The sequence below is a fragment of the Pezoporus flaviventris genome, unplaced genomic scaffold (genome assembly GCF_033815535.1).
Source record: "Pezoporus flaviventris isolate CSIRO_AGI_PZ_B2104156 unplaced genomic scaffold, CSIRO_AGI_Pfla_v1 ptg000007l, whole genome shotgun sequence".
NCBI lineage: Eukaryota > Metazoa > Chordata > Aves > Psittaciformes > Psittacidae > Pezoporus > Pezoporus flaviventris.
In genome coordinates, this window is record NW_026892555.1 from 51,200,542 (window position 1) to 51,213,282 (window position 12,741).

At 39.7% G+C, this 12,741-nt stretch overlaps 1 protein-coding gene across 3 annotated transcripts in view; it reads left to right on the plus strand.

Moving 5' to 3' along the window:
- The window catches only part of ARHGAP28 (Rho GTPase activating protein 28), a 73,316-nt gene that overhangs the window by 24,373 nt on the left and 36,202 nt on the right, over window positions 1–12,741 (plus strand). The window contains exon 2 of one of the 3 annotated variants that reach the window (XM_061448765.1): window positions 1,536–1,863. The exons of the other annotated variants lie outside the window; for them this stretch is intronic. The gene's annotated coding sequence lies outside the window, so the exon portion shown is untranslated. The remainder of the gene's footprint in view (window positions 1–1,535; window positions 1,864–12,741) is intronic. 3 annotated transcript variants of the gene reach the window in all.

Below are 12,741 nucleotides of genomic sequence, written 5' to 3' on the forward strand. Positions count from 1 at the left end.
TAATTCCCAGGAAAAGCTAAGTCACTGTTACCGAAACTTGTTTTAAGTAACAATTCTGGGAAAAGGTGATCCTAAAACTATATTTATCTGTTCAGATAAATCCTAGGATTAGGTAAAAAATTACTTTAATTTCTTCATACGACAGCCACTCAAGGAGAGTAATGGTGGCAGCAGAGTATTGCTTAAATAAAAAGAGGGAGAGGACATCCTTGAAGGAAGTAGGGAGGGTAGTCTCATGACTATTCAGCCTAGAGGTTGCCTCTGAATAACTGTAGGAAGCATCACTGTAGAAGTATTTAGATGTTATGGACTATTGTCACTATATCATTTCAGGCAAAGCAGCAGTAGCTGCTCAACAGTTTCTGGTCAGCACCACCATCAGCCAGATTTTTAGAATGAACAGCCCTGCAGTCCACTGCTAAATTCCTGAGCCACACTCTTCCCTGCAGTTCACCCTTTAAAGGGTGACCTACCAGTCCCTGAACAGCCCCACAGACAGTGGTAAATGTCCAGCAGATTTCAACATTTTCAAGGATTTATGTCACCTGAAAAGTTTCCCAGAAGAAATAGTAAGGTGATAGTAAGTCCAGTTTGAAACATAAAGCAAAGTTAACTTCCAGATGAACTGTAAAGCCAAACCGCTTCTGGTTTTGCTCTTTTCTGTCCCCTTAGGAAATCTGTGTCTGATTCAGGAAGTCCTTTTCCTTCTCTTTTCTTTTTTTCAGTTTTGGTTTTTTGGGGTTGTTTTTTTTTTCTTTCTCTGATTAAATAACAGGCTTTCTTTTCTCTTTATTCTGCTGAAGGGCTTTATCCATGTCTTTGGAGGAAGTGAAGTATATCAAAAAGCTTATAGCTGGAAAGTCAGTTTTTCCTCATGTATTTCAAGCTAGAGGAATGATGACAGGAATGCTGTTAATTGGAAACCAGTTTAAGCATTTCGATGGATAAACAAAAGTTTGTGGGGGGAATAAAGTTTGACCATATCATACCTTTTCCATACTTAAAAGTTATTTCTTAGGCTCATTTGATGACACTAACAGACTGTGGTAGGGAATATCTTGCACACACTCGTCCCCTAGCTGCAGCTCAAAATCATCCCCAAATTTCAAAACTTTATTTATCTTGTGGCCAAAACCCAGTTCTGAGCCACTGTTCATATGAAAGTTGGTGCATGCTTTCTTCAGCATTTGTCTAGGCCTCCCACTGATCATCCCACTGTAGGAAAAACAAGAAAGGCTTCCCCATAAATATTTGATTTCATAACAGCTGTACTCTGGCTCTCTTCTGTTTTCTCGCTGGCATTATGCTCTATGCTTCTGCTCTGGGTGGAGCAGCCATCTCTATGGAGAGAGAGCTCCTCATTAATTTGCATCTGGTCATTTATGATTTTTTTGTTCTATGCTAATGATAGTGTCTCATATCCCTTTAGCAGAAAACACATAAATTGGCTCTGTCTTTTTCTGAGCCACCCCACAGGGACCCTCCTGAGTTACAGTGCAGCCTAGTGCTGATTACTTTTTTATTTCTCCTCTTAGGAAAAGGATAAAAGGTTTAAGTTCTGACATAAACAGGAAAACACACTAAGAGGATTTATCCTGAAGGCATCTACTCTTTAAATAGTGATGGAGCAGTGTCAGTTCATTTCCCACAAGGGCCAGAAGCTCCACCGCTCTTTGTTCCCTCAGCCCTTGTATGACTAGAGGCAGAATATCCTATCACAGGCTGTCAGATAGCTCCCAGAATATGCAACTTGGTAATCATAGGCTGAGGAGGGACTAACTGCCACTAAGAGCATGAAGAAGTTGGGTTTCAGAAGGACTCTGCTCTTTAAAGGATAACACCCAGGCTTTATCCTGATCTGAGGTAAGACTTGCAGAATTTACTAAATCTGTGACTTCTCAGCATTCCAGACCCTGTTCCCTCCCTCTTGTTTTCTGAAACAAGGAGAGACAGGAGAGGGAGCAAGCTGTCAGAGTTATCACTTGTGGAATTTTCCAGCTTTACCAGGCAGGAAAGGGGGGAGCAAAAAAAAATAAATATCCACTGTAGAAAAACAACTGGACACCGTGCAAGTGAAAGCAACTGAAGGATGGTAATATGCATGCTTTATATTGACTCAAGCTGTATGAAAATACAGATCAAGAATCTATTAACATGAACCTGTTTAAGGTTTTCTTATCAAGGTGTGCTTCTGAGGTGTACTCAGTTATAAAACAATTTTTCCTCACAATTTATTCTGTTTAAAAAATGTGTTCTGCTGGAATAATGTTCCAGAGGGGACAGAATCTTCAAGTTGGATCAATCACAGTTTTTCACACATTTTTGCTTTCATTTGATTTGGGGTCAGAAATTAGCCTTTTTCAACTTTTGCCTTTTGATGTCATGTATTTATGTGCATTTCAGCTCAGTGTCATGATCAGACTCTAACTTGCACAAGTAGAGATTTATACAAACCTAGCTGTAAGGAAAGAAGAAACTTATATCATTCCGTGGGAGGAAAGTAGATCTGACAATGCTTCTACATTCACAAGTATGTCATCCAAACCTATACTTTTCAAATTGGACTCAAATCTGGCTTGGTTTTGTACTCTTGGCAGGCAGGGATTTGCACGTAGTGCAGGCTCTTTCTAATGTCTGCTTTCAGTTTGAAGGTGCATATGTCTGATAACCACACAGGTAAAAATCCAAGGCAGCAGGGGACTGGTGGTGATGAGCAGCTAAAATTGTTTACCTAGTAGTGAAAACTGGAGAAATTCAAAACATCTGGAAACTAGGACTTATCCACATTGTTCTGAGGAAACTGGAAGCTTGTTTATGTAGTCTAAATAAATGCAAACAATAGAGACCATCAATCCAGCACTCACGGACAGGCTCTCTTGTCCCTCACAGAGGAATTCCAGGGGATTCTCTGCCACTGGCAGGCTGGCGCGACGCTCACAGCTCTGCATCTCCAGAGAAAACATCAGGAGTGTCTGAGGAGTATCTTTTAGCAGTTCTTGCGCCATGGCAGTTTGCATACACTGAAATCGCCAGCACATCCTTTCCGGTTCCAAAGTCCCCTGCAGCAAAATACCATGGTCTAGGGTCATGACCGTCAGCAGAAATAATACTCCTTGCCTTCGGAAAAACTTCAAGGATTTCTTCCCCAGTTATTCCCTCTGTAGGGGCAGCATGAGGCCTATACTGGGAATCAAAGGGTCATCTGAAATGGTATCAGATGCTGCAGAGCAGCACAATATCATAATCATAGTCCAATATGATGAGTACATAATAGATTTTAATTGACTTTGGTGAGGATAAAAGAGCAAGTACTTTTGTTTTCCCTTGTCAAACACAAAGTCTTACTGAAAGGAAATCCAGGCAACTAATATCCCTGGAGATCTGACTTTTGCTACCTAGATTCTTAATTGATTTGTTTAGAAAAGACAATCAGATCAGGAGGATTATTGCAAAATTTCTACTGGACAGTTATACTCCTAGCACTAATAGAGTTTCTACAGCAAACACTGTGTCATTACAAGTCCCAGCAGTGCTCTGTAAGGATGGGGGATAGGGCTTTTTGTGTTTTGTGACTTGTTTTTCATATGAATGGAAGAATTCTGAGGGATCTCCCATTTCTGGATTTGCTTTTGTTTGTTCTCAGTCAAGGTGATCCCATCCATACAATGAAAAGACAGCTCACTTGGGTGTTAGGACTTTTTCAGGCAAGGCAATTACAAAGTGATTCTTAATTTGGAAAGTCTCTGTGAAACACAGATTTCTAGATAGCTAGAAAATCTCCACTACTGATGCTGTTTTAAGATAATGACTAAGTTGTGCTGAAAATAAACCTTGTAGATCTAAGCAATATCATATTTTCTTCAATTCTTTCAATTACTTTTTATTAGAAAGTCTTTTCAAATGTATTATTTTGGAAAACTTTAGGCAGCGAGTTGCAAGCAAGTGATTGTAATGATATAGCAGCCTCTTAATTTGACAGATCTTTCTCCCACCCAAATGATTCCAACTACTTTGAATAAAATCTGTTCCAATTTTATGTTGAAATACACTTCCATTAAGCAACCAATTAATGTTGGTCCCCTGGTTCATGCCATACAAAACATTCCATTTTATGTGTTATCTAGACTTTTTCACAAATGTTTTTATGAGGTTACTAAAATATTCCCTGCCTTTGTTCCCATCTATGCTGTGTATTCTTACATATATTTCAATATGAGTATGAATCTGTATATAAGTATAGTAATCTTCCCCTTAGGATATTCTGTATGTATGTCATAAAGGAAAAGGAGATTAACAGTACAATACAACACAAACAGGCTGACTTTATAGCAGTCTTGCAGAAACTCCTGCCAAGGAAAAGAATAAATAACAGCTATGTTAATCAAAGCCAAATTTAAGAGATAAGTCTTCAATTTAGGTGGTCAAAATCCCAGAAAACTGGACAAGCTTAATGCTCACAGAAAAAGAACAACTCTGAGGACAAAGACTGTAATGGTGTACAGTTAAGTTGAAGGCAAATTTTCAAAAGTGGTTCTGTAACGTAAAAGCCTAAGTCAAAACTGACTTCGCGTGCAGAATCATTTACTCTCCCTGTAAGTCCGTAGGGTTTGTGCTCCTGAATCCCTCAATCTGCTCTGAAAATGGGAGTTAGGTGACTTCTGACCTTAGTCCCTTTTGAGAGCATAATCTATAGTTGCCTGAAAGTCCAGAAAAGGTACTGGTCCAAGCAGTGGCTGAATACCAACCAAGGACACTAAAACCAAAGAACTAGAGGCACAAGCATGATTATTCCCCTGCTATAATGGAAAGCCATATGCCATCTCTGTTTTGTATTAAACTCGTGAAGATGTCTTAGCCTGTTCAAGATCCTGTGGAAGCATTTTGAATTAATCACAACTGACATAAATATAGCCCTTGACTGGAAAACTTCCAGACTGAGAGAGCTGCAACAGTTCAGCCAAGATGCATTATATCAAAAGCACGGATAAGTAATTTGGTGTCCTCGTGGGAAGGATAGCATTACAGCTTCACAACATTCATAAAGTGCCTGCACAGTGAAAGATCTAACACGATCATTAAAAGATGTATGAATGTCTGGTGAATCTTCACCCCCCATCAAGGATCATGGCTTTTATCTAGGCAGGAGCAGGAAGAAGAGCATGTATTCACGATGACAGAGAGCACAACAGCTTAGTCATACTCATTTGATGTGAGCATATGGACTTTCAAACATGATTTACTATGTTTGCATAGCAATATTAATTACTTTCTAGAGGGTATCCAGCCAAGAATATGTACAGGGTTGGCAAAGCTCAGTTAGAAACTTCAGCCAACCTCTGCAGGACTTACAGAAGATTAGCAGTTCAATTACTTATGGTGTACCATAGCTTTAAGTCACAAACTAACTCTTGTATATTTAACCCTCTTCAGTGGCAAAACGTAGAATCATAGAATAGTTAGGGTTGGAAAGGACCTTCAGATCATCTAGTTCCAACCCCCCTGCCGTCGGCAGGGACACCTTACACTAAATCATATCACCCAAGACCTTGTCCAACCTGGTCTTGAACACTGCTAGGGATGGAGCATTCACAACCTCCCTGGGCAACCTATTCCAGTGCCTCACCACCCTAACAGGAAAGAATTTCCTTCTTATATCCAACCTAAACTTCCCCTGTTTAAGTTTTAACCCGCTACCCCTTGTCCTGTCACTACAGTCTCTAATGAAGAGTCCCTCTCCAGCATCCCTATAGGCCCCCTTCAGATGCTGGAAGGCTGCTATGAGGTCTCCACACAGCCTTCTCTTCTCCAGGCTGAACAGCCCCAACTTCCTGAGCCTGTCTTCATACGGGAGGTGCTCCAGTCCCCTGATCATCCTTGTGGCCCTTCTCTGGACTTCTGTGTGATTTTAGAGATGTCACTTTACCTTCCTCTGTAACTCTTATTTGATGTCTCTGTAGTCCTGTTATGATGAATTAGCTCTTGCCCATATAGTTAATTAAATGCTACAGGGAGTGGTTGGGGTGTTTTAGTAGTTACCAAATTCTTGGTTCTGCTGTTATTATCCACCACATGATGATATGATATCTGGGTTTAGACTCCCAGCTGTGACTGAGGAGAACTCAACACAGCTTAAAGAGGCAATTCTCCAAAGTCCTCTTTCCATTGTCCCAACAAGACCTGGTGCAAATCCAGTTCTTAAAACAAGCCAAAGCAAACCAGTAAATGTCAAAATAGCCAAGAGTAATCCCTTCCTGTAATACATAACGTCTACAAAAAGGTGTTGTTGAACTCTCTAACATGGTTCTGGGCCATCTAAAGTTTCTACTTCCAGGGAGAAAGTGAATGGGCATTTTGTACCTATGTTTAGATGCTATGTTAAGAAGCTGAGATATCATCCCCCTATGTCTTCTGAGTCTTGAAGACTTCTTTCCGACAAGGGCTCATTTTCCTCAGAGGTTTTCAAGAGCTACATCCTACTCCTCTGACATCAATATTAAGACATTTAAATTTCCAAACCCTATGCAAAAGAGTCATTTGGCTGGCTTCAGCAGGGCTGCTTGTAGGATTCTGAATTTCTCACATCACTGAAGGACTCTAAACAAAGGCACTGTGTTTTATAAATATTAGTGGTCTCTGTAGCTCTAAGAGCTTCAGGAGCTGCAGTATATTTGAAAAGCTAGCTTTGAAATACTTGGCAAGCTGCTGCTTTCCTCAGAGTGCTCATAGATGAGTATTTCAGATAAACCTCAAAAATACTGTAAGTGGAAGAAATAAAAGTAGTTGAAGGAAAGCAGAAAGCTGCTGTACATCATGTAGTAGCATTCCCATTTAAGAGGTGATTTTTCTCATTCTGTTATTTGCCTTTTTTATGGGCATTGTAAAGAAGTGTAACTTAGTTAAATATATCCAGCTCTCACTGAAGTCCAAGTGGTTTGGAAGCATCACTGATTTATTTAGCTCTTTACGTAGAAAGGTCATGTTTTTCACAGGCACATAGTACAAACATTTGAACACAAATTCGAAAAATACCACTTGAAATTTAGGATGTTGCCTTGACAATTTCCATGAAGACGTTCTCTCCATTTCTTTAACATAAACCTAGAAATCACTTTAAGATCACAAAAACCTTTCATATGCCATTGATTGGAATTTTATAGCCAAAGTATAAGAAAATGCATTGTGGGGTTCTATTTTATCTTTCTCTCTTCATTCCTCTGTTAAAGACTTGAGAGTATAATAAACTAAATTTGATTTTGTGGTCCACTGTTTCCTCTCAAAATAGGAATGTCTGCTCTTTGGAGACCCATAATCTTCTAGCTGGTGTTCCCTGTCTGTTGTGTTTGTCTCCACCAGATTTTAGCTTTCACTCTTCATCTTCAGCTCTGCTCTGTCCTTTCTTACATGTCCCCATCATCACTGCTTTCATAGTGTTGTAAATCTATAGACTCTTCTGGCAACTCAAGAGGTTTCTGCCAACACATCTCTGTACTTAAGTTATAAATGAAAATTCTCTAGACCAATCCCTGATAGGAGTCTTCTATCAGCTTTTGCTTTAAATTCAGTTTTATGTTCACACAGTTATGATTGTATAGTTATTGATGTCCTGAATGGGAGAAGTTACCAAATAATACACCCTTATTTAATTTTAAAGTGAGTGAAATGTTCTAAAATTTTGACCAAAAAGAATATGAACTAATTACCAAGAAATCAGTTATTCATTTCTTCCTTCAAAACTGTAGGTCAAAAACCTATTCTATTATAGACTGCTTTTGAAGCTTGAAGGTGAAATGTGCACTGCATCATCAAAACTTCCATTGGTTCAGCAGTGCCAAGAGGATTTACTTCTGTTAATATTCCCTAGCTGTTTGAGATTTTTTTAGTAATTCATTTTTTTTTACAATGTAAAGTGCCCTGGTTGCTTGGACTCTGAGCTTTTTATAAATATTTAGAACTGGATGGAGAAAGCCGCTGGTGTGTGACTTCTTCTGATAAGGAAATATGATGACCAAAAGCTGTTGGAGAAACATGTGAGAATATGCCCATCATCTGCAGCCCCGTTCCCTCTCCCTGCATGTTAGGTCCCCCTGTGCCACACTGCTATCATCTCCTCTCTGCAGAAAGAGCCCTTATCAGCTTCCCTCCTTACTCCACCTCTATACAAGGCTTTCACCCAGTCCAGCAGCACCTGATTCAAATGGAAAAGGAAGGGAAAGAAGCAGAGCTCTGGGACAGCTGCAGATGGAGGTATGAATGTAGAAATAGAGGTAGAAATGAGGCCTCATGTTGCCTCAGGTCATCCAGAATAAAATCGCAGACTATTCAGAGCACTGAGTGAAGAGTTTCCATGTTGATGTACTTCCCATCAGTTTCCAGCTGATGTATAACCATTTTTCTTCAGGTAAAAATAGGAACATAGTGCTTTGAGATATTCTTCAAGATTCATCTACATTGCTTTATTCATTCCACATTCTTTATCTACACTGCTTTACTAAGCAGTCTCATTAACAAAGGAACAGTCTATTTAGCAAATTCGGGACTCTTTCCAAAGTAACTCATACAATCTTTACCAATGTGCTTGAGTGGCAAAAAATAGAATTATGTGCACATCTTGATTTGTATTTGGCTACAGCATTTTCCAGCAAATATTTCATTCCTTCTGGCTGATTCAGTACACCACAAAGTACAATACACCATGGAAAATGCACGCTGAGAGTTCAGAATTGCCTGAGAGCCAACCCAGAGCTGCCGAGAAAAAACTAAACAGTGAGAAGTACATTTGCCCGTGAAATTTTTGTGAGTTGCAATAACTTCAACATTAGCAGTGCCACAAAGAAGGGTGTTCTGAATTTGAACATAAGGGATAAATTAGGATAGTGGAGTTGCAGCAGTTTATTACTATCTGAGAATCTGATCCAGGATTTTTATAGTGACAGTGTGAAATTGCTCTCCACTCTATTGTAAGATTTAAGAGTTTCTTCAGTACCTAAGCATTTTTTTCAAGAAAATAGCTCTGTAAGATGTGTGTTTCTTAGCTTTAAAGGTTCAATGTGTTGCTTTACATTACTTCAGTCCAGTCCTGTGAATACTGTTAAGCACAATGTTAAAAATGTTTTCTTGTGAGTTGCAGTATAACCGATATCATTCCTGACTAAAACATAAATGAATACCTCAGAGAAATTAGATATTCACGTTTTGTAGCTCAGTCGTTGCCTTCCATATTAAAACATATTTAAAGGAAAACCCAGTAACTCATGAAAATAAGTGCTGCTTGCTTGCTTAGGTACTGAAGCCTTTGAAAAAAATGTAAGGGGTGGACTGGTGACATGTACTTAAAAGGATGCATTAATTATAGGAAGGAAGAACGTAACAGCTGGACTTCACTTGAAGCACAAAGAAAACTTCAAAGACATGCTTCATAACTTCAAGCTCCTATTTAGTTTACATGTTCACTCTCTAGAAGTATCTGCCTCCCTTCATTGATTAGGTCATGAGCTTAAAGAGCTTACACTTGTAATATGTGCAGATGCATTAGATGTCTTCCAGTCGATAGCAAGGTTCAGTTCTCTACGTTGGTACTTTAATTCAAAATGACTCAGTTTGTCTTTTGAAGTGTTTCAGAGAGAGAAAGTCATAAAAATATTGTGAGTGCCTTAATTATAATAGTCATGCTAGTTGAAAGGGTAACTCCTTTAGAATGATCTAAAATAAAAATAAGTGTATATCCTTCCACAATTACCAAATAAATGCATGCCATGTTAGAAGCTGTACTGAAATCTGTGGAAAGCTTGACCCCTTATGTTGCAGTATTTCATCATGTCTGATGAGAATTTCAATATTTCTTTTTCTCTAGAAAATCTAGTTTGTGCTTCTAGAGCCAAAAATCTTTTAGCACTGCCCAGTTTACATCCCCTGTGGGTATTATTTGGCTTGCTGCTTCTCTTGTTGATTGATTAAGCCTCACTGGTGCTCTCGAACCTGTGCATTTCCTGCAGTTTTAGCTGTATCCTGTTGTGCTATAAATAATGAGTCTGGCTAAGTGTGAGTTGCCGGAAAAGACTTATTGATTTTATTGTGAAAGAAGATTCAGGATTAGTCTGCACATTATCCTCCTCCTAACTTCCTTGGTGTTTGTAGTTGCACACACATGCATGCATAGTGGCCTGACTTACTCCAGTTAGCTTGAGACAATGCTGTCCCCAGGGAGTGCTTACAAAGCTGTTGCTTACCTTAGAAATGACACTGCCAGAGCAGTAGGAAACAAAAGAGAAATACAGCTTTTCCACTGCCTTTTGTGAGAACTTCCTCACTACTACAGATAGCTCTCTGAGGAGGGACTGAGTGAATGCAGTGAACATGACTAAACCTCATGCAGTACCTGAGTTTAAACAGGATCTAATGCATTTTTGCTTCCTTCTCTCCTTTCCATTTAAGTGACTCTGCTTCATCTTTGCTTGCTACTTTGTGTAAGGCACTAGATAGCTGTTTGCACCAAGCTGCTGAACAAAACACGTCTGCCTTGTGCTTACTGTGGGGTTTAGCTGAATAATTCATGCCAAGGCCTGGTAATGTTATGGCAGTAAATCCAGGGCTGCCATACATGGAATCAAAGAACACAGAATCAGCTAGGTTAGAAAAGACTTTTCAGATGCTCAAGTCCAACCTTTATCTCAGGACTGCCAAGACCACCACTAAACCCTGTCACTAAGGGCCTCATCTAAATGGTTTTTGAACACTTCCAGGGACAGCTATTCCATCAGTTCCCTGGGCAGCCTGTTCCAATGCCTGAGAACCCTCTCAGTGAAGAAATTTTTCCTAATATTCAGTCTAAACCTCGCCTGGTGCAGCTTTAGGTTGATTCCTTTCATCCTAGCACTTTTTGATTTCAAATTCAATTCAGGTGGAATTGGAACAGTTTGCCCTGGATCTCGGGGTTGCTCAGCTACCTAGTGATCTCTGTGGGTGACTGCCAGACAGCTGTAATTTTTGGAGGCATCTACTCAACCTGAGGATAAATTGTGCAGTGCAGGCAGAGTGAGGCATCCTCCTGGAGGCCTCCATCAGCACTGAGGCATAGGTACAGTGCCCTGTCACATCCAGTGGGTTCAATGGTCAGACACAAATCATTTGTACTGTACATGCACAATAGATCAAACATTTCCTGAAAACATGGGATTTCCTAAACCCGTAGTACATGGCCCATGTGTCTATGTTTCTTTCTGGAAAAGTTTGGTCTGCCCTAGGTACATCTATTTATTTCATATAAAAGCAATCAGACTTAACCAAAAAAACAAAACAACAAAATAATTTGTCACCTTCAGTAATAAAAATATGTTGGAAATGTTTAAGATGTTTACACTGGCTGCTAACAAAGAGCTTTTGCTTATTGTAGGCCACGTCTAGATGCTTCTTATCTTGCCCATAACCACTGAAAATTATGTTTAACATACTCTGCCATGATCTGCTGATGTCCTTAAGTCTTCAGCATTCAAAACTAGATTATCCTGCTTCCTCTTAATGCATATGAAAAGAATTCTTTTCCAATTCACTTGAAAAAAAAGTGGTTAACAGAATATACTCTTGTTAGTGCTAATCATTCGGGAATCCTTAGTGCCCTTTAGGAACAGCCTTGTTAGGAGGAAGAAGAAAAAATAGTTTCTTTCAGATTTTGACAGACACGCTGAAGCCATGTAGTGCACTGTCTCTGTCTCACTGGACCAGCCCTGGAGTGATGTGATTGCCTGTGTGGAGGAGAGGCCTGGGTCATGTCCCCAAAGGTCACTGTTGCCAGCAGGCAATACCTAAAGAGTATATTCCCTGCACTCCCCTAGCTCAAAGGGTCTGATTGTGGGAGCCCTCACACTGAAGCGAACAAACAGAGAGAGATTATTCTGCAATCTCCATGCTCAGCCACGGGGTGGTCACAATGTGGGCCTTGTTACAGATGGGAGACTTCCGTTCCACTTACGAAAAAGTTGTGGAAGAGAGAGCTGAAGAACCCAAGGTGAACTGCATTTCTAAATGCTGGCAGGTAGCACTGGTGTGTAAACTCCATAGCTGAATTTCCTATCTCCTGTTAGTACCTTGATGAATTGCTGAAATGTTACAAATAAATATATGATTCTCTTTTAATTCATTTAAATCTTTTAAGTCTTTAAACCTTAAGAGTCATTAAACAAGTTTGTAAAATAAATAGTTTACAGAAACATACTTTGTAGAATGCAAAAACGTGTAAAGTACTGAATTCCTGTGTTTTCAAGTCTAGCCAATACAGTAGGGTAATAGCTCAGCTTATTTTCAGACTCAGCTTCGTGAAAAGGAGCAATGAGATTCATATGATTTTGAAGTTCTGCTAGGCAACAGGATGAGAACATTATTAATGAAATAAAATCCTATTCTGCTTCTCACTCAAATACTCTGTTACCAGGAAGGCTAGGTGACATCTCTGTGAAACCAATCAGCATGATAGCTTAAATATTTGCTAGGATAGATCTTAGAGAAAGAACAGGGAAAATCTAGGATCCACTGCCTACGACTTGCCTAACATCTGCAAGATAGAAACAGAAGAGTGCAGAGGGAGTTGGGGGGATATTGTCTGAGATACACCCCTCTCTGTGAGCAGAAACCACCAAACATGAAAAGAAAGAAATGAGCAGACAACATCAGTGCGGGAATAGGGTCACCAGGAAGGAACCAGATTAGAAATTTGGGACAGGAGTGAACTGTGCACAGAAATGCCATTTC